This window comes from Ambystoma mexicanum, chromosome 4p (genome assembly GCF_040938575.1).
Source record: "Ambystoma mexicanum isolate Mex_15411 chromosome 4p, UKY_AmexF1_1, whole genome shotgun sequence".
In the NCBI taxonomy this organism is placed as follows: Eukaryota; Metazoa; Chordata; class Amphibia; order Caudata; family Ambystomatidae; genus Ambystoma; species Ambystoma mexicanum.
In genome coordinates, this window is record NC_090927.1 from 1,029,320,294 (window position 1) to 1,029,341,335 (window position 21,042).

The following is a 21,042-nucleotide window of genomic DNA, read 5'->3' on the forward strand; positions in this document are numbered from 1 at the left end:
TTTTACCTACTTTTTGGTCATTTTAAAAAAAAACTACTGGATGGATTTTCACCAAATTTGCAAAAGCACGCTTTCCGGACCAAGCCACTGCTCCTGGTCCAAATTTGGTGAAAATCCGTCCAGCGGTTTGAGCTGTAGGCGCGAGCAAACATTTTTTCCCATTCAGTCTATGGGAAAAAACAGAAATTTTGGGACCCCCCTATAAATTCCCCTCCCTGGACGAATCCTCACCAGACTTTGCAGAAAAATTCAGAGTGGGCCATATACTTTTTTTTTGCAAAGTTTGGTGAGGATTCCTCCAGAGGGGGCAAAGTTATAAGCCGCCCAAAAAGTGCTCTTCCTATGGAAACAGCAACTTAACCATAACTACATGGCCACTACTGTGGCCATGTAATATATATATATATCTATATATATATATTTTTATATATATGTATCAGAGAAAAAAAGAGGAAAAAAACGCCATGGAGATAGATAGTTCAACCTGCACTCCAAGTCATGTAAAAAAGCAGCAAGGTCCCGTTCGTACATAAAAAGAGCTAGAAACTTCAAACAAATTACTTTCAAGTATATTAAAGATACAAAAAGTGCATCATGTTTAAAAAAAACAAAACAGATGCAGGACACCCAGAGAGTAGTCTGGTGTGGACGTGTTTTGCGCTATACACAGCGCTTGTTGACCAATGGGGCGGAGGGCCTCAGCATAGTATAAATAGCAGGGTAAGTCCCTTCATGGTTTCTACACCTCAGCAAGTGGTTACCTGTATAGGTAAAATAATTGCAGACATCTTGTAACGTAATGGCAAAGTGCTTGTGCCTAGAAACAAATAAATGACATTAGGACACAACCCAATCACAAAAACACAGGGGTAACAGAATAAGTAAAATAACCCAAGCTAAAATTTGTAAAAGAGTCAACATTTTTCATACAGTTGCACAGGTTATAAAACATACAGTGCAAAATCAAACCAAAATATATATTTCTTTTTTTTGTCGGCACAGCCTGCAGTCTATTCACTACATACAGCCAGCCTTATAATTACTTAGTTTACTTGCGTTATGGCATCTGTACAGTTATTTTTAATTTCTGCAGTGCTCTTCACATGTGCAATCTTTATTTCACATATGAACATCTTCTCGATTCTTTACTTTGCCATCAGATTCTATAAGGTCTATGTATTCTCTTCTCTGGTTCCTTCTCAGTGCGTCACACTCATCTCTTGTGACATCACCAGCCTCTCTTATTCAAATCTTCACACCTCTTTGTGTCTTTCTCTCAGGAGACCATCATCTCTTCAGGGATATATCATGTAGGGTCTTCTCAGTGGATACCTTATCTCAAAGGCCTTTTGTGGTATAGGTACCATTACTGGCATTGCGCATGTCACAATTTCTGGTTTCCAACATATAGGCAGAATAGGGGCGGGACTCCCTGCAGAGGCATGAGGCTGTTCCTCTACATTCCCCCCTCTAGTTGATTTATCGACTACTCCTTCACCAGTCTCCATATCTTGGTATTCTTTCTTGAAAAAGTGCTCCTTAGGAGTCCAGATTTTCACTACTCCCTTCAGGGATCCTGCTGATTTCACATGTTCATCAACGCTCCAGGTCATGTGGCTGCATTGTCTATTTGGATTACAGTAAATCCATTGTCCCCCATACTTCCTGTGGTTCCTTGGATGCAGGAACTTTGTGTCCTCTGGTGCTAAAATGATGGCCTCTATATATGTATTGATTTCTTCATACGTGAATTCCTTGGGTCCAAAGCCTGATTCGACATCGATCATGATCTTCAATCATACAGCCTTCTTTGCTGTCTTCTTGCACTGTGTGATAATTATCTTAATCACACAGAATCCGAACATCACCATAACCAGTATTGCTCCCAGGAATTTGAAGATATTTGCCATCCATTATGGAACTCATGAGAAGATGGATGCGAACCAGCTGTCATCAACAATATCTTCGGTCTCATCTTCCATCTTGTTATGCGACTTCATTAGCAATGTTATGGCCTCTGTCAAGGTCCCATTGTCGTCATCATGAGAAGGTATGACTGTGCAACATGATTCTCCGATGTTGACACAAATGCCTCCATCCATTGCTGTAATCATATCAAGGACATATCTGTTCTGGAGGTTCATCAGCGGTATGGCCCTTAATTCCTGCTTGATCACATTGAATCCCTTTATAGTAGTGTTGATAGTTTGCTGGAGCTCCCATCTGGTAATCTGTAACCATTTCGCATTGGCCATCGTCTGGATAACTGGCATGAAAATAGTCATGAAGATCAAGGCAGTCTTGCTGAATAGCCTATGCTCATACTGGATCGCATCAAAGGCTTCTATTCATTTAGCCGAGAAATAATTATCCCTCTTTGTTTGATTGAGGAATTCGAATGATCTCCTTCTCAAATCGGTATCTGCTTTTGGGAATTCTCCAATGTTCAGGTCGATTTGGGGAATAACTAACGCTGGAACATGAATTAGCACTTTGCAACACATTCCTCCCCCATCCTTGGGAAGCTTCATGTAAGCTCTGGACCCACATGCCCAGTAGTGATCCATTAGAACTACTCTCCCATCCTTCATGCCTGGTACATCAAAAATGTGGCAACACTGATGATTTCCTCGTACCATTGTTTCTGAAACACAGAGCTCCAGTGGCCAGAGGTACTATCTGCAACGGTCCTCATTTATCATTGACCTATGTTAGCAACTTCACAGTTTTCAGCCAATGATGTTTGCATTCATTCTCTGCAGTATCTATAACTGGCTCATAATATCCTTTTAGTGCTGATGCTCTGAACACAATCAGGACTTCTGCCCATCCTTTCTTAGTCAACAAGTTTCCCATGATTTGCAATTGACCTCTTTCCTTCCATCTCCGTATTTCTTCTTGATTCTTGCCCTGACAATTTGGCGTCTTATTTTCTTCTCTTCTGATTCCTGCTTCATTTATTCCAGGCTGTTCATATCTTATCACTAGATTCCATGTTTCTGACTTCTCTCTTGTCTTTAAATCTTGCACATGATTATCTTCTCTCGGAGCTGTCTTTTCAGTCACCCATATCAAGGATGCTTTTTGACCCTGAAACTGTCCTTGTGTCTGGCAGAGTGCGAGATGCGTCAGGCAACAAGCTTTCTGTATTGCTAATTCTGTAGCTATGAACATCTTTGAAGACCCCATAGCATACGGTATGAGAGCACAAACATAGCAACTCTCCTTGAAAGTTCTCTCTCCCACCTTTTTCATGTGCTGATACAACATTTTATTACCCAAATGTGCGCTGCTGTCCATATATGTGTTAATCACATTATCATCTTCCTCTGTACCGCTCCTGTGTCTTCCCAACATAATGGTTGCAGCCCACAGAAACAGCTTAAATGCAGCTTTGCTCTGAGCAGAAATCACTTGAGACCTAGGCTCATCAACAACAGGCATATCTGCAAGAGTTCCTGGAGTAGGAAGATTCAAAGAAACTTCTGCCTCTTTTGGGTCACAATAACAGAAATGATGATTCATAATGAACAAAAGGACACAAATCCCCACCATTTGTGCCCCTCTGGTATCTCTTGAGTTTGCACGTTCTCTGAAATCATGCCATTTTCAAGATTCCTCATTTTTGCTTATACTTCTAAGGCAATTTTAGTATATTCAGTATTTGCAGTAACTCTGCTACGATTGCTATAAGCAGCATCATTAGTATAGGGCAATTGTTAGGATCCTGTAAAAACGTGTGGATATCCACATATCTTCTAACAAGCACAGGATAAGCTTGGAGAATAAACACAAAAATAGCAAGCACAATTCGATGCACATTACTCTAAGGGATAACCATAAACTCAGTCGAACAATTATTCAGTAAGGAACGAATCGGGGTACTGTTCTCTCTTCCAGTTGTCAAAGTCAAATTCAAAATTCAACTCAGGAATAATTTTAATGGCTTAAGAAATAATTTTAATGCCTGCTATAACATCTATAAGGTGTGTCCAATGAGAACCACCACAGTCCAAATGCAAATCTGCATTTTTTAATCAATCCGCTGGTTTATTGTCCTTCTTCTTCGTCATCGATCATGTCTGCACACGCTGAAATTCTTCTTCTTGTCTTGCTTCAGAATCAATCGTTGGGGGTGCAACGGTCTCATCAGAGTAGAGTTTAGCATTGTTGAAATGAATCCAAGCTAGTCTGCCTTGAACTTTTACTGCTGAGGGATTTAATGACCTCCACAACATAGGGTCCAACAAATTGTGGCTCATGCCACTTTCTAGTAAAGTTACAGATCAACACTGTATCTCCAGAAAAGAGTTCAGGTGCTGATAATAATTTTGAAAGATTGGTTGCTGAATGGTTTTCATCTGTGTTCTAAGACCGACCCCCTGGCACTTGAGTTGATCTGAAATGACAGAGATAGTAGCATCATACATGTCAAATATTCATTTACTTCATTTCCTAGCAATTTTGTAGTGCTCTGGGCATCACTTCTCCTCCTCGATGGAGGAGTTAAAGCCATTCTCATTCATCCTCCTGTGATTAACTCGTGGGGTGTGAGGTGGTGGTCCGGCCCAGGCTTATTTCTTAAGGCATATAGAGCTAGGGGTAGGCAATATTGCCATCCCTTCTTCAGTGTCAATTTAAGCTTGGCAACTCTTTCTTTTAAGAGGCCGTTGAGTATCTCACATGTCCAGTTCGCTTGCAGGTGATAAGCAAAAGAAAACTTGTGCTTAATATTCAGCAATAATCCAATTTCTTCAATACTTCATTAACACAATTATATCATATGATAGTTTATATAGTGCCAATGCACAATGTGTTTCAAGGTGCTTCAAGGCAAGGGAGGCAACAAGGGAAAATACAATGACATTCTTACAGGCCATGAACAGTAAGGATGTGAAATTAACTATCGTGCTCGGTTTGACAACATTTCAGATAGTGCAAGAGCTAAGACATAGGTAAGGAATGGATGCGGAGAGTGGGAAGGAAATGGAAACAGAAAAGTGAATACTGTACTAGGCCTAATGACATTTCTGGTAGAGCATGAGAAAAGAAAAAGTGAGGGAGAGGGCTGCAAAAAGGGAGAGGAGAAACATAACACCGTACTAGGCCTGATGACATTTCAGATAGTGCTGGATGGGGGAACTAAGCAGAGGCGAGAAGACAGACCTGGTTGCTGTCATACTAGATCCAGGGACAATTCTGATAGAGTAAGTGCATAAGTGGCAGGGGTAGGGTTTTTTTCCAGGTGGCTTCCCATTTTCTTTTTTCATTTCGCATGGTTTTGAGTTTAGGAGTGAACCAGGTGTTCAAGTGTGCTGTTGGTTTTCCTTTTCACAGTTTTAGAGGTGTGATTTTGTCTACGGCTAGGCTTATGGTATTGTTGTACAGTTCAACTAATGCTGCTGGATCGGATGATGCAGGCAGATGGTTTAGTAAAGGTTGGATATGGGGTCTGAGTTTTTCCACTGTTATGTTCTGTTTGTTCCTAGTCTGAATGGGTGTAGCTATGGGGTTATTTTTATTAGGAAGTGCACAGTCTTGGATATTAAAGGTGAGTAATAGGTGGTCAGTCCAAGGGAACGGTTCAATAGAGGTTATACTAGTTTCACAATTGATGTTGGCTACCCAGTCAAGGGTTCTACTTTTTTCGTGCGTAGGGTGGAGAACTCTGTGTGTGAGGCCTAGTTCTGCCGTTAGTTTTAGGCTGATATATTCGCTTCGCGTTCACCAAGTTTTAGGACAGAGCGTGGGAGAGGAACCTCGGCAGGAGACACCAGGAGAGTGAGAGAGGACGTTGCTTTTGACCCATTTCGTCAGAGCGTTGTGCGCGAGCCCCTCCCTCGGTGGGGCTGGCTCTGTTGCAGGGGAGAGGAGACTCTCAGAGAAGGCGGACCCAGACAGGGCGGAGCGGTGACTGGGTGGAGGGTGCTGGGTTTGAGGAGGAGGAGCGGTCTCTGGAGACGGATGCAAGGAGTGAGAGTGCTCAGAGGAGGTAGTAAGAATGGGTTTTACTCACCTAGTATAACTTTGGCGGAGTCGGTGCAGAGTCTCGTGAGTCTCTGTTACTCTACTTTCCTGTGTCCTTGGAGCTGCTGTTGGAAAGACTGACATTGGTCCTCTTTCTATCTCTACTGCTGGTGAGGGTGTGGAATCACTTAAAATCCCCCTCCATTCCGCGGAGCGGCGCAGAGTCGGTGCAGAGTCTCGTGAGTCTCTGGAGGCTCACGAGGCTAAACAGGCACCAGGCGTACTTGTGAATCTCTACACGCCTGTGCGGCTGTTTTCGGCATGAGTCGCGAGAAGCATTCGTCCAGAAAATTACATCATCCCCTGACGCGGCTGCAACTACGTCGAACTGAGCGAGGGAGCTCTGAACTGTCCGATGACAACATGAGCCGTCCTGAGGCTCCTCAAGTAAGAGACCCCAAGTGCACCTCCTCCCCCACCCCCGTACCATTTTTCTTCCACAAAACTCTGTGCACAAAAACATAATATACAACACAACAAACGAAGTGGATTGTTTTCAAAATTATGATGAATGCTCACTTACACATCACATAGCAAATCATACACAGTGCCTTCCAAACCCTACCCTTAATTGTGAACGTGCAAATCTTGCAGAGCAATTACCGAATGAGGTGGGGTGTATGGGCTCTTTGAGGGAATCCACTGTTGTTGATTTGTTTGTTCCGAGGAACTGTAAACTGAAAAGAGGGGTGGTCTCTGGTACGCGTGAACCGAGTGTGTGGGGGAGTTTCAATGATTCAGCTGTGATGTGTGGAGAAACAGCGGCGGGGTTTGCATTGCCGCCGATGCGAACGCAGGATGTCTGTGCTGGAAAGACGCATCGCTCTGATTTTTGTGCGGAGTTTGGCGTGCCTGCGCCCAGGGAGAGTCGGCTAACATCTGAAAGTACCAGCTCTTGGCTAGAGAGCGCAGTTGACTCCACAATGAATCTCGTGAGCCATGTTGAAAATCGAGGCATAAATATTTATATTCCCACACTCTCCCCACAACTGCCCAAGGAAGGAGATGAGTCCACAAAGAAATTGGTAGTGGGGCAAGAGTCAGAAGTAAATATGAACTCACAGACCTCTGAATATATGGAAAAACACATAGTTGATTTGTCCGCTGAAGAGGTGATAGAAGAGGTGACAGAAGTGAATACAGAGGAAAATGCAGGCACTGTACCTCATACAAAGAGTAATACGTCATGCGAAATTGCCGTTTCACCATCTAAAGGGAGAAATTCTCTGGCAATTATGAACAAATTATTGCTAGATTTGACGGAAATGAACGGGTCATTACACTCAAAAACTTCTTTAAAAATGGTCTCTGCTGGTGAAACACATATTGTAAAGGAACACAATAAGGACTCTGTGTTATTACAGCAACCAGTTATGTATCCATTTAAAGAATCTACACCAATGAACCATAGGCCATTGGGATCTAGAAAACGAAGACGTGTTGCTTTAAGCACGTCTCCTCCATTCGAATGCTCGCAAAATAGACCTAAGCCACTTGCTAAAACTCCGTCACCAAAATTATCATGTAATAAACAGGACGCAAGTTTTACATCAACACCACCAATCTGGCTGTCCTTAAATGAGAAATCTGAATGGTCCTCAAATGATGAACCTACTTCATTTGCAACAGAAAAAAGTAGAAATGAGCCAAAACCAAAACGGATGTACCATAGAGCTTCTCTATATCCAGCTATGAGTGAGCTCCATGTTCAAAAACTAATTAAGGAAGCCCTAAATGAACTAAAACCTTTTGTTATGTCCTCACTGACAATAGCTATGGCACCAATGCTCAAGATGTATGAACAAATCAGTGATAACATAAAAGATCTAACAACTCTGTCTGCCTCACTAAATTCCAAAATTCATGCCCCAGAGTCTCAACGAGATTCAGTATCTAATAATATATGGACTAACATTCAGAGGATAGACCAGTCACTAAAAGATCTAATTGATCAAAAGCGTATAAACTGTGAGGATAAGAAATTACTAGCCGAAGTGACTAAAGAAGCCTTGGGCTTGCTGAAAATAAATCAAAAACTAAGAAGAGATGAGTGTGATTTAGCTGCCTGCCGCACCTCACACTTGCCATTGAAAATGACTACAAATAAAATCGCACTTGACGATACTTTGTCTTCACACCTCACAAGACCCTTGGCCAATCATAACACAGTATGTGTATTTCATGATGAGAGAGAAGCATCGAATGTATGCTTAGTGGATGAGCAAACTCCTGAGCCATCAACGTTGGAAAATTTGGCTACTATCTTTACTCATAAAGCAGTCGCCAAAGAACTGCCAACAATCCAACTAGATAATGACAATGGTCAAAGAGTATCAACTAAACCACAAGGTGCCAACATCCATCAAGAAAAGAAAAATTTGGCAGAGAGCGCCATTGCTCCGCGTCCTTTGGAGGCTGTTCCCTCTACTTCCGCCAATGCGGCTGGTGTCGTTGGATCTGGTGAAACTCCTATTCAAGCCTCCCAACCTGTGTTGGACAATAATGAACAAGCGGAAAATGAAAATTCAGGATTCGTTGATGGAAAATGCGGAACTGATACTCCCTCCTTAAAAAAACAGAATGGGAGAAAGGACTCTACACCCACAACCCTGCTAGAGCAAAATGTGGTCAAGGGAAAAAACTATGGAATCTTCGAAAAGCAAAACACATGTAATATAAATCAAACTCAAGGAAAGAAAACAAAAAATCAAAAATGCAAAAGAAAACGAAATCATTTGGGTTCAAGAAAATTTCTAAGAAATTTAAAGGCTCTAAATGTATACGTAAACGCAGAACACATGAGTGAAAATCAAATAAAAGATCCCACAAATCACAAAACAAATGACAAAATTCTTACCAAAGAACTGATTATAGATGTGGAAAATGAGGAACTCTCACAGAGTGAATTACTTAATTTCTCCACATATGAAGATGAAAATTGTTATGAAGAAAAGGAAGACCAAACAGAGGAAATCTGTTCCGATCCAACTACAGTATCTAATGTTGAACCACAGATGGAAAAATCAATTGAAGTTGTGGCAAATTGTGGAAGAATATGTCAACTGATCTTGCCCTTGGACGTGACTAAAGCTCAACCTATGACAGTCTCAGAAGTAAAATTCGAGACTATGGATGAAAAAAAAAAACGAAAAGCAATCCCGAGGGCATTAGACAAATCAGCACTTGACAAAACTTACTCAAAATCTACAAATGATAATTTAAGTGAAACTGAAGTTGTACACATCAATGGACCTAAGAGTTCTTGCAGCCCAATTTTGCTCAAGAGAATTTACGTCTAAATCCATAGTCTCAGGAAATGAAGAAAATAGTAGGGGCCTAAACCAAAAATTCTGTCCACGAGCTGTAAAACATAAGAGTCCTGGGAAACATGTTTTGGTTCTTGAAAGAATTTTAGACACAAAAGACGGCTTAACGTTAAACCGAAATAATGTTTTACGTTTACTGCATCATGTGCCGGGCCTCCGCTCTATAGAGTCAAATGACATTCAAACGGTTGAATTTGTCAACGAAGAACAGAATGACAAAGTCAGGCTACACATAGATTCGAGACTCATATGTGACCTTCTCCTGAATGCAATTCAGTTTTTACTCTCTATGGGGTTTGACTTGCATGAAGTGATTCCAATCACAACTCCTATTGTCGCCCAAGAAGACCGAACAAGAGACCGGGGAGAAGCTGACAGAACTCAGACAAAAAAGAATCAGCAACCTGAGAACTCTCAAGCTCATAGTGAGAATTCACAGAAAGTGACCAACTCTGCTGAGCCACGGTTGGAAACGGAAGATGGAGCCAAGAGCCAATCACCTTTTATTCTTGGCGAACAAATAAAAATCACGATAAATGGAAATACAAACATCTCCACTAATGAAAACAGTGCTGGGACGGACACACAAGATTCAAACAAAAACTCAAATTGGAACTGGTTGGCTGGTGTTTTGGGCGGCAATAAAAGCTAATGCCAACAAGGACCTTTTGGTCCTACTATAAAAATCTTATCTTGGAACACCAGAGGATTTGTGCATTTATTTAACGGATCCAACAGCTGGAGTGACGACTTAAACATAATCTGTTTGCAAGAAACTTGGATGGCTTCTGTCCAATTTCAGATGAATATCAATTGGCAATAAATCCGGCCATCACAAGAACCAAGGGACGTCCATCAGCTGGTCTCCTGACTATGATTAAAAAGAGTTCTGGTTGGTCTCTAGTAAAAACATCAAATCTTTCTTCCTTCATACAGTGTGCAGTGATATCTGCTAAAAATAACACAAACAATAATTTCAACCAAATCCATATTCTAAACCTATACTGGCATCACAAAAATGCGGGTAGATTTAAATTCTTAAAACTGATAAATAACTTGATTGATGAAATAAACAGTATCCAACAAAATCCAAACATTATTTGCTGTGGGGATTTAAATCTGGATTGCCTGAAAGAGACTAAAAATGGTTGTGACCCTCAAAATCCACTTCGAAAACTGGCAAAAAGATGGTGTAATGATCTGGGAGAAAGAAACATAACCATGGTCAATGGGAACATCAAAGGCAACATTCCTCCTGAGGTAACTTGGAGATGTATGAAACAATCGACAACCATAGACTACTTCTTTATATCACAAAATCTACATCGTCGAGCTGTATCTCTTCAAATTATACCTGATGTAAATAGTGACCACAGCCAACTTAAGCTTTCGATACAAATGACAAATATTGCAAAGCCTCCGCAATGGAACAATCAAGTGTTGGTAGAACCCAATAGATCGTCGCTCCGAATAAAACCTCAGGAAGTGAAAAATCTTACAATTGCATACGATAAGTATAAACTCGATGTACCACACAATAAAGTTGAATATACCAATCTACTAGAACAGTACATGATCCAAGATAAAGGTTGTCAAAAACCATCTTTTCAACCGAAACATCAATTTGATCAACAAGTTCGTGAAAGAAAACAGCAACTCCGAAAAGAACTAAGACAACACAAAAACCTTAAAGGTGAACAACAAAAACAAGCAAATAAAACCAGTAAACAAAGATATAAAAACTGGCAAATTTCGCACAAAGCTATCATGCACCAGCAAGATAGCGAATTAATGTTGGCCAGTCTTAAAAATAAAAATTCTTGTGATTTTTGGAACCTGATAAATAACATTGAATAACGCCAAGAAGCAATTCAAACCAATATGGTGAGGGAGAATGAGTGGATCAAACATTATCAAGCAGTATATGAGAAAAAAAGTATCTCAATTGACCCCCCTCTGCCACAATTACTAAAATGGGACCTGCAATTCGAAAGGGAAGATATCTTAACAAGCATCCGACAAAGTTCCTCATCAAGAGCCCCAGGTCCAGGTGGCTTAACCAACTTTGTCATCAAACAAAATCCGGATGAGTGGTCAAAGTTTTTGGTATCATTGTTCATCTCAATTGCCAACGAAGGAAAAATCCCTACAAGTTGGAAAACAGCAATTATTATTCCAATTTTCAAAAAAGGCGACCGAGCTGATCCCAAAACCTATAGGCCAATTGCCCTACTAGATGTCTTGGGAAAAAATGTTGCCATGCAATTGGAGCAACAACTCCTAAAGTGGATCCAAGAGTCCAATCATATAGATTGCCGACAATCTGGTTTTGTCAAAGGAGTGGGATGTGGTCTAAATTTATTTATACTTAACATACTTAAAATGGATGCAATAAAAAGAAACAGAAAAATCTATTTGCATTTGTGGACCTGTCACAAGCTTTTGACAGTATAGATAGAGAACTACTTTGGAAACAAATGTCCGATTGGAAGTGTCCAAGCAGTCTATTATTGGCAATTAAAGCCTTGCATACGGACACCGAGATAAAAATAAGGATGGACAAAAGTGGAACTCTATCGGATCCTATAAAAACTTTTCGCAGTGTAAAGCAAGGCTGTCCCCTCGCCTCGATTGTTTTCAATCTGTTCATATCGTACTTGGGTGACGCATATGAAAATGCAAACATCTACCCACCAAAAATAAACGGGCAAGCAATTATTTGGATACTGTATGCAGATGATCTAGTTTTGCTAGACCTCACACCAATAGGTCTACAACGAAAACTATGCATTCTAGATAAATACATACAACAAAATGGGTTGAATGCGAATACTCAAAAATCAGAAATTCTAATCTTACAAGACATGCAGAAAAACAAAGATCCTATTGGAAAAAAAAAGTTTTTGTGGAAACTTGGTGAAGGGAAGATTGATTTAACAAAACAAACAATGTACTTGGGCATGTTGCTGAGCTCGAGCATAAATGATGCCCCATGGGTTGATAAAGTCAAAAGCAAATGCAAACAATTAACAGCACAAGCCTGCATTGTAAACAAGAAATATGGTGAACACTCCATGTTACCTGTATTGACCTTTTATAAAAACAAAGGTCATACCGGCTTTAATTCATGGAGCCGAGAATGCCTTCAGTTGCCCTGCAGTGGTGTGGGCATCGTTGGAGCATTCTATTTGGTCCAAAGTGCTGCGCTTACCACTGGGTGTGCCCACAGACTGTATAAGATATGAACGCAGTCTGCTATCCATTAATGGAAGAATATCTTGGAACACACTCAATGAATTCCGCAAAGTAACTGCCAAGAATCCACAACCACAATATAATATTCTAAAAGATGTGACCAACAGACCAAGTGACTCCGTTCTATTGCTGTGGGCAAGACGCTGTGAAAAGATACTAACAGATATAGGAGCAGACATGTCTCTACTTCAAGAAAATCCTAACAAAGTCAAGTCAATGCTGTGGAATCAAGATTGGATAGACACCGGTGATTTATGCAAAAAGCATAGAATCATGCAACTGATTCCAGTTGAAGAAAATAAATTAAAAGTGGTCCAGCCATGCTTGCAAAAGTTTCCAGAAAAAAAACGAAGAGCAACATTCATGAAATACCGATTAAATCAATTCCCTACTCGGGAAAACCAGAGCATACGAGAAGCTGGAGGTCTAAGTTCTTTGACATGCAGACTCTGTGGAAAGGACACAGAATCATTGAAACATCTTACATTATTGTGCCCCAACTTGCATCAAGAACGTCCAAATCATTTGGGAAAATTCATAATGGAAAAAGCATCATTGACTATGGAAGAATGGTGGAGATACTCTTTTCAGGACGCTGATCGTCGATTAACAATTGACCTAACGTTTCTTTTGTAATTAGTAGAAAAAAACTAAGAAATGCAGAAGATAATTAATAACCTTAGGATTTATGACTCTATAGTACTCTGGTTTTATTTTTGAAGTATAAGGATCTTTTTCTTCTCATTGTTTTTTTTTCAAATCTGAATATTTAACTGCATTTCGGAAACTTTTTCACGTTTAATTCAGAAACGTGACAGTTAGAATGATGCACCGATGAAGTTCTTCCATTTTCTTGATGCTTGATGTTTTGATATAAATGTGTTGTGATGGAATTGTTCTCAATCACTTTTTAAAGGTTTGTAACAAACCAATAAAAATGTTTTAAAAAAAATAAAAACTAGTTCTGCCATGGAGTTCACTAGGGCCAAGGCGGGTAAATCATTGGGGTCATTAAATCCAAGATTAAAGTCTCCTAATATTAGAATTTGCAAAGGTGGCTTTGTATTAGTAGAGAGTAGAGAGAAGGGTGATCATATCTTCCTCAAAGGAACAGATAGGTCTGGGAGTTCTGTAAATCAAGCACGACATTATGGTGCGTGAGTTGGTGAGAGGGAGTTTGACTGTCAGCAATTTGCATGACGTGACAGGTGACTATTCTACGTCCCATGGTCTGTTTGGCGATAAAGGCAGTCCCACTGCCTCTGGAGGAATCTCTTTCAGCTCTCTAGATTGTGTAGTTATTCGGAGTAGCAATTAGGGGGGATGGTCCTGCAGCTGCATGGAGCCAGGTTTCTGTTATTGCTAGGAAGTCCAATTATTTCAGTCAGCAATGTCTGCTGCGTGAGCGACTGGAGATCTGGCATTGATCAGTCCCCCTTTGATGAATGTAGGGAAGTTACTTTGGGATTTGGTTTCAGGTAACATAGGTGATTTGTTGGCTCTATTAGAAGCTTTGTGGCTTTTAGGTATGGCTTTCCTGGGACCCTGTGGAGTGCTCTTTGAGGGAGGAGGTCACGATGGTATTGTGTACATCTTGCCTAATCTCGAACCAAGTCTAGCATTTCTGGCTGATGTCAGGCAGCGGAGGTTAGGCCCCAGTGAGGGCGAGACACTTGGAGACATAGGGGAGGTGGCTTCAAGGATGGAAGACTCTCTGAGTCATCCAGGCTGATGGAAGTAGATGTACAGGAGGAGGCAACTACAGGCCAGTGTACAGGGTCTGGTGCGGGCATTCAGGAGGGTGTTCAGGCTACACCCCTGGCCCAGAGACATGAGGATGTGCAGTCCACTGTGGAGGTTGCTGCAAAACCTCCTGTCCCTGGGCCACCTGCTGCAGCAGTGACTACCTTTGTGGATGCTTCCACCCTGACTGAGACCCTCCTTGTGACCGGGAGCCCACCCTAGATGTGGTTCATGCCTTGCTGGCTGGTCTTGCTAGGCGGATGGTATCGATTTGTGATTCTGTGTCAGCTACTCATGAGGAGCTGGCTCAGAATCATGAATCAATGTGCCAATTAGTGGGCCAGCTGGCAAGAGCACTGTACTTGGGTGTTCTTTGTGCACCAGTGCATTCAATTGAGCACTCTTCCACTTCCTCCTCTGTGCCCCAGTCCTCCTCCAGGGAGGCTTCAGTGCCCCGTTCCCACATGGCCCCGTGGGCACCCATCGCACCCACAATGCTCAGTCTGGATGTGCCTACATCCCTGCCTCTGGTGGATGTCCCAGGAATGCCACATGATGTGGTCACTGTTCCTGCCCAGGCACCAACACAAGGACAGGCAGTGGTTTGACAGCTGTGCCCCACAACAAGTGTCATCCAGACAGCAAGGGTGCCTGTGCAGATAAGGAGTGTACAGAGGCAGTCAATGCAGGGCCAAGCAACACTGAGGAGGCAGCTCCGGTAGCTGGTGTGCCTCTGGACACATGTTCACACACAGCCTATGGCAAGGCAGTGTAGTTTGAGGAGTTTCCTGGCCTGTTAGGGCCTTATCGTTGTTTCCTCTTTTACATTTTGTCTGTGCCCTAACTCCTTTGGGTCCATGAAGGCGCTATATAAATCTGCTAAAGTAAAGGCAGCTGGCTACTGAGACAAGAATTGACAGGATCAGGGCAGAGGTGTCAGATAGGCAGTGATTGGGGCGGGCTGCCTTCCTGGAGGCTGCTTTCAGGGATGCGTAGGAGGAGGAGGAGAGGAGAATGATAGAGGGCCTACCGGACCTCCAGGAAATAACGGAGGCCTGCCTCCAGGTGGAAGATGAGGAATGTGACTCTGCCCTGGAGGATGCACTGAAGGACCTAGATGCCTTTCCCCATGTTTTGTGTTTGTTGTGTGATTGTTAGAATGCATGTTTCTGAATCACAATCACACACTTGTTGCAGTCTCTTTTTGTCCATGTGCAAAATAATTTTTCTATGTTTCTGGAATGCATTTCACCTATGCCTTTCACATGGGTGGGGGCCTCACTATGGATGTGTGGGCTACACTCATCACTTGTGCACTCATTATCTGGTACCTGTATGCCTCTCAATGCATGGCCTCCCACCGCACACATCTGCTATCACCCACAACCTGCACTCGTATCATGCTGCACATCTGCCACAGAAATGCAGAATTCTCTGATTCTTTATTTTGGCTGTACACATTATCCTCCTTGACTCGCACATTCTCTGACAGTCTTCACATCATCCAGTAACATGCCAGATCAACTTGTGTCACTAGCAGGGATTTTGCCACCCCTGCCTACCTACCTGACTACCTTCCTTAATTTCTTTGTACGGGCTACTATGCATACACACAGTGCAATCTGTGATGTCTCAGACTTGGGTCCTCCAAGGGCTTTCACCTACAGTACTTTGATGCCATTTTAATGGCACATGGGCACAATGATATGTTACATTGCATTCCATGTAATTACTATGCCACATGTACATAGTGTGGTCACAGGGTAGATAGTGCTACTTTATGCTGTCCTGTTGATGCACAACTGAGTGTGATGTATCAGGAAGTCCTGTGATGAGCTACGGACATTGATTCTGCAGCAGTGCTCCCAGGTGTTCAAGTTGGAGGAGGATATGTGACTGGTGTACTTCATGTTGGAGACAACCCAGTGTTGTTGAGGTGAGTTGTGGATCAACATAGGACTGGTAGGTGTGCTATCTGGCAGGACTGGCCTGGGGGTACTGGCAGAGCTCAGGGGGTGACGGGAGGGAGGTGTCCTGTCAGGGGGCTGCCTGGGGTAGTGGTGCGGGTGAGGAGGGCTGATGGGTGGTGTCAGAACTTGAGGGGGCTGCCTGGGGTAGTGGTTGAGGTGGGGGGCTGGTGGGTGGTGTCAGGAATTGAGGGAGATACCTTCAGGTTGTGTCAGAGGGCTGGAGGTGGCGGGGAGGTCTGCTGTCAGGTGTTGCCTGGGTTAGTGGCAGAGGTGAGAGGGCTGGTGGGTGGTGTCAGTACTTGAGTTGGCTAACTGGGGTAGTGGTGAAGTTGAGGGGGGCTGGTGGGTGGTGTTGGGACTTGAAGGGGCTGCCTTGGGGTTGTGGCAGAGGTCATACAGGTGGGGGGTGCACTGCCAGGGGCTTGCCTGGTGTAGTGGTGGAGGTGAGGGGGCTTGTGAGTGGTGTCAGGACTTTAGGGGGCTGTCTTGGGGTTATGGTGGAGGTGATGAGGCTGGTGGGTGGTGTCAAGACTTGAGGGGGCTGCCTTGGGGTTGTGGCAGAGGTCTGGAGGGTGTTGGGGTGTAATGTCATGGGGCTGCCTGGGGTAATGGCAGATCAGGGGTGTGTGGGGAGGGGGTCTACTGTCAGGGTACTGACTGATGTAGTGGTGGAGGTGAGGGGGGCTGGTGGGTGCTGTCAGTGCTTGGAGGGGCTGAATGGGTTAGTGGCAGGGGTTAGGGGGCTGGTGGGTGGTGTCTGGACTTGAGGGTGCTGCCTTGGGGTTGTGGCAGAGGTCAGGGTGGTGTTGGGAGGGGGTTCTACTGTCAGGGGGCTCCCTGTGGTTGTGGCAGAGGTAAGGGGGTCTGGTGGGTGCTGTTGGGACTTGAGGGGCCTGCCTAGGGTGTAGCAGAGGTTAGGGTGTTGTGGCGGAGGTGGGGTGGACTTGTGGGTGGTTTAGGGACATAAGGGGGCTGCCTTGGGGTTGTGGCAGAGGTCAGGGAATGTGGGGGGGTGTACTGTCAGGGGGCTAACTGGGGTAGTGGTGGAGGTGAGGAGGGATGGTGGGTGGTGTCAGGATTTGAGGGGGCTGTCTTTAGGTTTCAGCAGAGGTCAGGGGTGGAGGGGTGTACTGTCAGGAGGCTGCCTGGGGTAGTGGAGGATGTCAGGGGGGATGTTGGATGGTCTCAGGACTTGAGGGGGCTGCCTTGGGGTTGTGGCAGAGGTCAGGGGCTGGTGGGTGCTGTCAAGACTTGAGGGGCCTGCCTTGGGTTGTGGCGGAGATGAGGGGGGTTGGTGATTGGTGTCGTGACTTGAAGGGACAGCATTGGGGTTGTGGCAGATGTTAGAGAGTTTAAGGGGGTTTACTGTCAGGGGGCTGACTTGTGTATTGATGGAGGTGAGGGGGCTGTGGGATGTGTCAGTACTTGAGGAGGCTGACTGGGGTATTGGCAGAGGTTAGGCAGGCTGGTGGGTGGTGTTGGGACTTCAGTGGGCTGCCTGGGTTAGTGGTGGAGGTAAGAGGGGTTGGTGGGGGTGTCGGAACCTGTGGCAGAGGTCAGGGAGGTGTGTTTAAGGGGTCAACCACAAGGGACGCGGGGGGGTGTGTCAGTACTTGAGGGAGCTGCCTTGGGATTGCAGCAGAGGTCAGGGGCAGAGGGGTGTACAGTCAAGAGGCTGCATGGAGTAGAGGCAGGGGTCAGGGGGGAAGTTGGGTGGTGTCGGGACTTGAGGGGCCTGCCTTTGTGGTTGTGGCAGAGGTCAGGGGTCTTGTGTGTGATGTCAGGACTTGAGGGGGCTGCCTGCGGTAGTGGCAGAGGTGAGCGGGCTAGTGGGTGTTATCGGGTCTTGAGGAGGGTGCCTTGAGATTGTGGTAGAGGTGAGGGGCAGTAGTGGGTGGTGTCATGACTTGAAGGGGCTGCCTTGGGGTTGTGGCTGATGTTAGACGGTGTGGGGGTGTACTATCAGGGGGCTGTCTGAGGTAGTGTGAAGGTGAGGGGACTGGTGGGTGGTGTCAGGACTTGAAAAGGCTGACTGTGGTAATGATGGAGGTGCGGGGGGCTCTGGGCTGTGTCAGTACTTGATGTGATAATATGATATGGTATTTTATTGATAGCGTGCCTATACACAAGTGTTTCAAGGTGCGACGGGGCTGACTGAGGTAGTGGCGAAGGTGAGGGGGCTGGTGGGTGGTGTTGGGACTTGAGTGGGCTGCCTTGTGGTTGTGGTGGAGGTCAGGATCTGTTGGGGGAGTACTGTTAGGGGGCTACCTGGGGTAGTGGCAGAGGTTAGGGGGGCTGATGTGTGATGTGTGGACTTAAAGGGGCTGCCTGGAGGAGTGGCAGAGGTGAGGGCGGCTGGTGGGTACGATATGATATGATATCATGGTGGTATCAGTACTTGAGCATGTTGCCTTGGGTCTTGGCAGAGGTGAGGGGGTCTGGTGGGTGGTGTCGGGACTTGAGGGGGCACTATGGGATATGGGTGTGGGCCAGCAGTTTGGGTGCCTCGAGAGTAGGGGTGATGGTCTGCAGTTTCGCCAGGCTGCAGCCTTGATTTACGGGGGACTGCATACTATTTTGCTCGGGTGTAGCCTTGCATTACGAGGCGACCGTGCGCATTTTCGCTGGGTGCACACTTAACTTACAGAGGAACACATGCAGTTTTGCCGGGGTGCAGTCTTGACACACGGGGCGAACATGCGCAGTTTCACCGCGCATGAACTTTCACACGAGCGCAGCCTTTACCTACGGGGGACAACGCATGCAGTTTCGCAGTGTTGCAGCCTTGACTTACGGGGAGGCGCGAGCAGTTTTGGTAGGTTGCTGGATGATGGGGCAAAGGTAGAAGCAAAAGTTGTTGTGTGACAATGTTTTTGTTTGCAGGGTCTTTGTGATTTTTCTATGAATCGGGTGTTTAATCTTTTGTGCACGAATAAGCCATTTGCTGAATGCAAAATTAAATAGACACAAATAGGAAGCAAGACCAATCATAACGGATGTGGCAAAACCATCCTAGTGACAAGCATTGCTTTTCTGCACAGCCAGTTGTATTGATGTTGTATTAAGTGTTTAAACCTCTATACAATGCACACTAAGAGGTTTGATGTATAATTTACAAAGGACATTCTGTACAAGGTGTAAGCTACAGATAATGGGCCTCATTACGACTGTGGCGGCCACGGAATGAACGGAGCCGGTAAGGGACCGGCACCGTTCATACCGGGCCGCCACATTACGAGTTCTGCAGTGGGTCCCGCTCTGTACGCCTGTCCAGACCAGACGTGTAGAGCGGGACTCGCTAGCAGACCAGGATGCTAACAACGGGCCTATTATTAACGGGCCCATTGTTAGCCCCTATTGGGGATCAAATGGGAATGGGGACGTACCTGTTCTGGGTCCCGCGAAAGGGAATTACCAGGCCCTCCAAGGTCAGAATGGCCCGGTAAGACCCCTTTTGCGGGACCTGGACCCGGGTTTGGAGGTATCCATGGCGGTAATGACAGCATGGCTACCTCCAAACTCGTAATGAGGCCAATGTATTGCTATTTTTTTGGGGCATAGTAATATAGCCCAGGTAATGTAGCCCAGACAGTGTCCAAAGGACAGTGGAGGGCCTTCAAAAGTAGAGGGCTTGGGGTGCAAGACATGCCATTTGCAGTAGCATTTGTAAATTTGCATTGCTAATGTCGGATATAAGTAGCGCCTTCAGATGATGCCCAAACGAGGTGACAACTTGCTTTCTTCAAGCATCAGAAATTGAAGATGCATTTCAGAAGGCATTGGTATAATTTGAGGGTATTCACTCATAATAGCAGCATTGAAATATTGACTTGCCTCAATTTTGAGTACACATATTGAGTTTCCCAATCATCCAGGGATCACAATATATATAAAAGTGATCGTTAGAAGAGACAGAAATCACAAAGCTCACAACGTTGGAAAGTAGGCAGGAGAGACTTTGCGATTATCAGGGACACTCAGAAAAAAGAGGAGGCTGAAATCAAGCGGACAGACAATTATTGCTGTGCTATGTTTTGTGTCAACTCCGTTTTTAAATGTAGATTTGGACTGTCCACTTTCTCACTTCTAGGGTGTCACATACTCTCAAGAAAGCAGGGATGTTTGAGGCCTTATCTACCGGTAATGACCTAACGCCTGGGAATCACTTGTCACAGAAAGTGGGCCGATTTAGTGGGCCAGAGCCCGCACTTCAGGATGGGTTCAATAAGGCATGGGGACAGACCATTTCAACTGTTTTAGTAAGTGGGGGCACAGCATCAACTTTCCAGAATTCAATACTCCCTTGGTCCAGCCCAAGAGGCGCCACCCAGCAGCTCCTCTTGCCACCTGGCTTCATATAAATTGTAGACAGCGCACACATGTTATCACATAGGTGAGGAATCAGAAGCCCCGAGGGGGGCCCTTCACTGGGGAATGCGTGGGGTGTGCATGAAAGTGTAAAGGGGAATAGAGTTGAGTAATCCCAAAAGGTGGTACAGTCCTCCTGTGCAGCAGCCACCCCAGGTTTGCCTCCCAGGCTGGCCCAACACAGACCACGCATCCCTAGGGGAGTCATATCCCTGGATTCATAAAAACAATCTGCGCTGCGGATCTACCAGCCCCTGGAGCCACTTAGTTCCCTTGAGTGCCTCTCCCCGGACCTCCTCCTGACTGAGTCTCAAGACTTTCCCAGATGGACTGGGCCCAGTTACTGAAAAGAT